The following is a 5388-nucleotide window of genomic DNA, read 5'->3' on the forward strand; positions in this document are numbered from 1 at the left end:
GAAAAGCAAGTGAAATTGCAGAAATACGGACCTGGGGCTTTTCGTCATTTTGCATTTTCCAAGGTATCTAAATCTTTCTTAGCTATGACTAATCCCTAACGTAGGCTTTCCTAACTATATCTGTTTACTTCCCACGGAGTTGTCCTTGGCACGTGCAGAATCTCTAAAGTACAACTCCAGCCCTTGCCTCTGCTCCATTCTTCATTTATTTCTATTTCCTCTCTTTTCACTTCCTACACTTGACTCTGGAGACACTGGGCTTAAGGAAATGTCCCATACAAAACGCTGAGCCTTCCACCTACTTACTCTATGCTTGTCCAAATGCTTTGTTAGACACAAAACCATCTTCTGGGAGACATCTTCCCTGAAACCTCTCCCGGTTTTCTGAGGTTGACTTGTGTTCCTCCCAGCACTCTCAGAGATCCAGGTGCACATCTGTTTTGTGTCATTTACCAACCTCTGAATAGCTGTTATTTGGCTATCTTCCTCATAAGATTATAAGCTCCTTAGGGGAAGAATGCTTGTTGTTTAGTAAGTGCTAAGTACTTTAAAAGTCTGCGTGAATGAATGAACAGTGAGAGATATGTATGCAGCCATGAAGGAAAGAGTGTGTCTTTTGCTCCAAAGGGACTTCATAGGTCTGTAGAATCCATGCTATCTTAACATGGTGTATTTAGGTCAGACAAGCAGTAGGCTATAAAATATGGTGATTTGTCTCATTTTCTCTGAATGTATCCTTAAGGCTCAGAGTGGCTCTACAGACGCCCAAAATCAGGATGGTGCTGAAAGATGAAGCATGCTCAATACATCCAAGGTCAAGGAAAGTCTGAAAGCTGAACTTCACTGGGTCTGAGAGATACCCTCTTAAATGATGGGCATTTCCACTCCACTGATCTATAAGGAATAAAACAGTGAGCCAACTACATCTCAAACCCTATTTTCTGTACAGTTAAAGTGATTGGTTTTCAGATTTTCAAAATTCAAATGACAGAATAATTTAGAATTAATGTTTGCAAAACTACTATTTATGAAGTCTTTAGCTATGAGCAGACACATATACAGAATAATGATATTTTCTCTTGAAAATAAATGGGATTCATGCTTGCACCCAATAATAATTACATAGGGAAGAAAAGCTAGAGTTGGTTAAGTCACTGGCTCTACCCTTAACATATGGACCTTATACTCCAGCTGCTTCCCTGTAGTGATTCCTGGTCTCACAATCTTGAGGCAAAGTCCAGAGGCAGAGAAATGGAAACCGTATATGTGTGTGTGTGTGTGTGTGTGAGAGAGAGAGAGAGAGAGAGAGAGAGAGAGAGAGAGAGAGAGAGAGAGAGAATTTACACTATTGAGGAAAATATTTCTTAAATGTTCACCCTGAGATTTACTCTTGCATCTCATTGGGCCACATTTGTGTTATGCGCCCTTGCCTAAACTAATCACTGGCAAGAGAATTGGAACAACTAGATATAACTCTTGGCTCTGAAGTTGAGATACACCTCCTTTGCAGAAGATTGTTGTGGAAAGAAGTTCAAGTGCTGAAACAAGTCCTTTCTATTTTAGAAAAGGAGAATGGAAGGAATGGTGATAAATCTAAATTGTTGATGGGTAAATAGCAAACAGTATCTGCTATATCTTATTCTATCCCCATCCAGGAAATAAAAGAAAAACTATCTAATGAATTTCTCTACTCATTTCAGCAATGTACTTGTGGCTATAACTAGTCTTCCCAATCTACCAATCATAGAAATAATTTGAACTACAACTCTAATTGAGTTGTAGTAATATGAGCAAAAATGACATTAATAGTATATAATGATATATAGTTGTTTGTCAGTATCCATGGACCCCCTCAGATATTAAAGTTCACAGATGCTCAAGGCTCTTAAATAAAATGGCATAGTATTTGCATATAACCTATACACATCCTCATGTATATTTCAAATCATCACTAGATTACTTATAATACCTACTACAAGGTAAATGCTAGGTAAATAGTTGTTATTCAGTATCATGTAGGGAATAATGACAAGGAAAAACATCTGCGCATGTTCAGTACAGGTGCATTTTTTTCTGATATTCTCAATCTGCAGTTGGTTGAATCCATGAATGTGGACCCTACAGATACAGAGGGTCAACTGTAATGGTTTCAAAATGCCTTGAAAAAAAAGAACTTTTATTCTTAGAAGGTTTGCTCCTATATTTTCATCTTAAAGTTATAGTTTTAGCTCTTATTCTTAAGTTGTTAATTTTGAGTTAATTTTTGTATGAAATATGAAGGAGTACAACTTCATTTTTTGTATGTGGACTTCCAGTTGCATTGGCATCATTTGTTGAAGACTATTCTTTCCAAATTGGAGTGACTTAGCAGCCTTTTCAGAATCAATTGGCTGTAAATGTAAAAGTTTTTTTCTGGGCTCTTGATCTATTCCATTGATCTATATGTCTATTCTGATGCCAGTACCATATTGTCATGATGAGAGTTGTTTTATTATAAGTTTTAAATTTGGAAATGTGCATCCTCTAATTTTGTTCTTTTTCAGGATGATTTTGGCTGTCCTAAATCCCTTGCACTTTTAAGTGAATTTCAGGATCAGCTTCTCAAATTTCAAATAAATAAATAAATAAATAAATAAATAAATAAATCCCAGCTGGAATTTTGATAGGAATTGCATTAATGTATAGATAAATTTGGGGAGTACTGACATCACGTTTTCCAAATTTTTGGATCTTCTATTTATTTTAATAATTATATGTAGTTGTAAGAGTATAAGTGCTGTGCATTTTTTCTAAATATATTCTAAAGAATTCTATTATTTTAAATAAAGAATAAACAAAATTGTTTTCTTACTTTTATTTTCAGATTGTATATTGCTAGTATAGAGACATACAACTGATATATTTATATCACTCTTCTAGCCTGCAACCTCGCTGAACTCACTTATTAGATCTAAGCATTTTTAGTGGATTTCTTAGAATTTTCTATATACAGGATCATGTCATCTGCAAAATAGTTTTACTTCTTCCATTCCAATCTAGATGTCTTTTACTTAACTTTATTGCTCTGGTTAGAATATTTAGCACAATGTTGAATAAAAATGCTATTTATCTGTGCAAATTTATTCTAAAATAATGGGAAAAGGCTTTTTTCCATTCCTGGAAAATAAAATGTTTCCTTTTTTCCTGTCCTTCTTAAGGGCAATAAGTACCGACTCTGGTTCATTCAAATTGTGGAGTGAAACTCACAAATTTACAGGTTGTTTCTCTCCACCATGGACCAGCCAATCTTATCGGGGTGCCTGCTTAACCATCTCGAGCTCCTGAGCACTCATCTCTGTACTGAGACCCTGAGATATTCTCAGATTATGGGGTTCCTTGGCAAAGCTTCCTGCTTTTCCCAAAAAGCACCAATTTTCAAGCTAATTTAGGACTCTTTCCTCACCAAAGGACTATGGGGAACCTTAGAGGGAAGTCTGTACTATCCAGGAAGAGAACACTGGTTCTGACTTCAATCTGCATATCCACTAGTCAAACCTCTAGTAAGAACATATGGCAAAAGCTCAGTGTGAGAGGCCGATTGACGCTCCCAACACCTTTATTGTCTAATGATTCCTTCACAATAGATTTAGTTACATAACTTCTATGCATTTTTCTTGTTTGCTTCCTGTTTCTCCCCACTCCTCCCAAGTAGGATGTAATTTCACAAGTGCGGGAATATTTGCGTTTTATTCCCTCTAGAATCGCTGCCCAGTCTCCTAAGAAGATATGTGCTCTAGAAATATTGGTTGTACGATTAAGAGAATCAAGGACTTTGCCACTGCTAATTTTGGCTGGGTGCTGTTCAGAGCATGAAGTTGGAATAGAAACTTCCCCTGTGTCCTGTGCGAGCTGGAAAGGAAGACCAATTTCATCAAACAGCTAGCAGTTTGTGGTGTAATCTAAATCTGTCCACCAGGAGGCTGAAAAGGAGGAAATGGTTTTTGGGCTGTCAGGTGAGACACAGCATTTGTGTTTCCTGATTTGGTCTGGGAACTTTTGATTTGCATGTGGGGGGAGAGAGAGAACTTCAAAAGTGTGCCCTCTCTGAGGTTCGAACTCAGGACCTTCAGATTATGAGACTGACGCGCTGCCGGCTGCGCTAAGAGGGCAGTACTGTTACTATTTTTGATGTTGCAAATATCAATGCTTCTTCTCTAACACGACAGTTTTATTACTTGCTGGGTTTCCCAGAACGTAATTATTGCCACTAGGAAATTACTACACATTAGCCAAAGCTACCCCTGAGCGACTCCACCCCCAGGACCAGTGGAGTCTACGCCTGTCCAGGATTCACCTATTGATAGGACCGTCCGGGCTGGGGGACTAGGGACAATAATACTTGTCTTTGGCTGCTCTTTTCTCGTGTGGCCCAATGACCTGGCTTTTCCCTGCCTCATAAATCTTAGTCACTCTTCCTCCCGTGGTCTCCTTTGCTGAAAACAAATATACAAGGTGCTCACTTAACAACAGTTCATTGGACTGACCAACCGCGTGAATGAATGAGCCAAGAAATAGTCCTCCAGTGTGTCTTTTGTCCATACTACTCTGTTTTACTCTCTATCTCCACTTGCATCTACATGAGTGGAGACATTCCATCTACAAAAAAACAAAAACAAAACAAACAAACAAAATACCACAAACAACATGGAACTTATAATAATAACCTGTGTGTGTTTTACAATCTTGCCGGTCATTAATTATACTAAGAAATTTCTTGAGTTTACTTCACATATAGTCAAATTGAATTTCAGCAATAAGACTATGTTTTGCATCACTCTACACTTCCCAGATGTAGTGGAGGCTCCTGTAAGTTAAGTAAAAAGTCCCAGACCTGCTAAGTGGTAAAGGCTGAATTGAGAAGCAGATTTTTTACATTCTAAAACTGAGTGTTTTTTTTCTCTGCTCCATCTCACGATGTCTCTGCCTGTTCTTCTGCATAAGCAGCCCATTCATTTATACACCAGATATTTAATTCCCAACCTCCTCATTTCCTTCCTTTTGGGCTTACACTTCCAAGTCAACTTTGACTCAATCTCCTCCTTAAAACACTACATCAAATGATTTGCCAAATACTGAATATTATTCTTGTATAACTCTTTTGAATCAATTTGTTCCTTTCTACTCTTTCAATACATATTCACTGGGGAGGTGTTCTGTGCCAGGTGTTCTGTGCTAGTAGGCTTAGGTAATTGAAAAGGAATTATGCTACCCCATATCTCAAGACAAGACAAGATAAATATGGTCAAGGGATGATTGACATCCAAATTCACCATTTTCTTTCTCCCTGGCATTTACTGCTAAATAACTCTTTCAAAAATATGTTTCAATAATGTCACTCTCTACACTCTG

General features: G+C 37.6%; 1 non-coding gene across 1 annotated transcript; it reads right to left on the minus strand.

The window, feature by feature from the left end:
- Positions 1-4075: 4075 nt before the first annotated feature.
- On the minus strand, positions 4076-4148 carry TRNAM-CAU (transfer RNA methionine (anticodon CAU)). The gene has a single exon. It is a non-coding gene; the product is annotated as a tRNA-Met (tRNA).
- Between the last annotated feature and the right edge of the window lie 1240 nt (positions 4149-5388).

This window comes from Microcebus murinus, chromosome 15 (genome assembly GCF_040939455.1).
Source record: "Microcebus murinus isolate Inina chromosome 15, M.murinus_Inina_mat1.0, whole genome shotgun sequence".
NCBI classification, from domain to species: Eukaryota; Metazoa; Chordata; class Mammalia; order Primates; family Cheirogaleidae; genus Microcebus; species Microcebus murinus.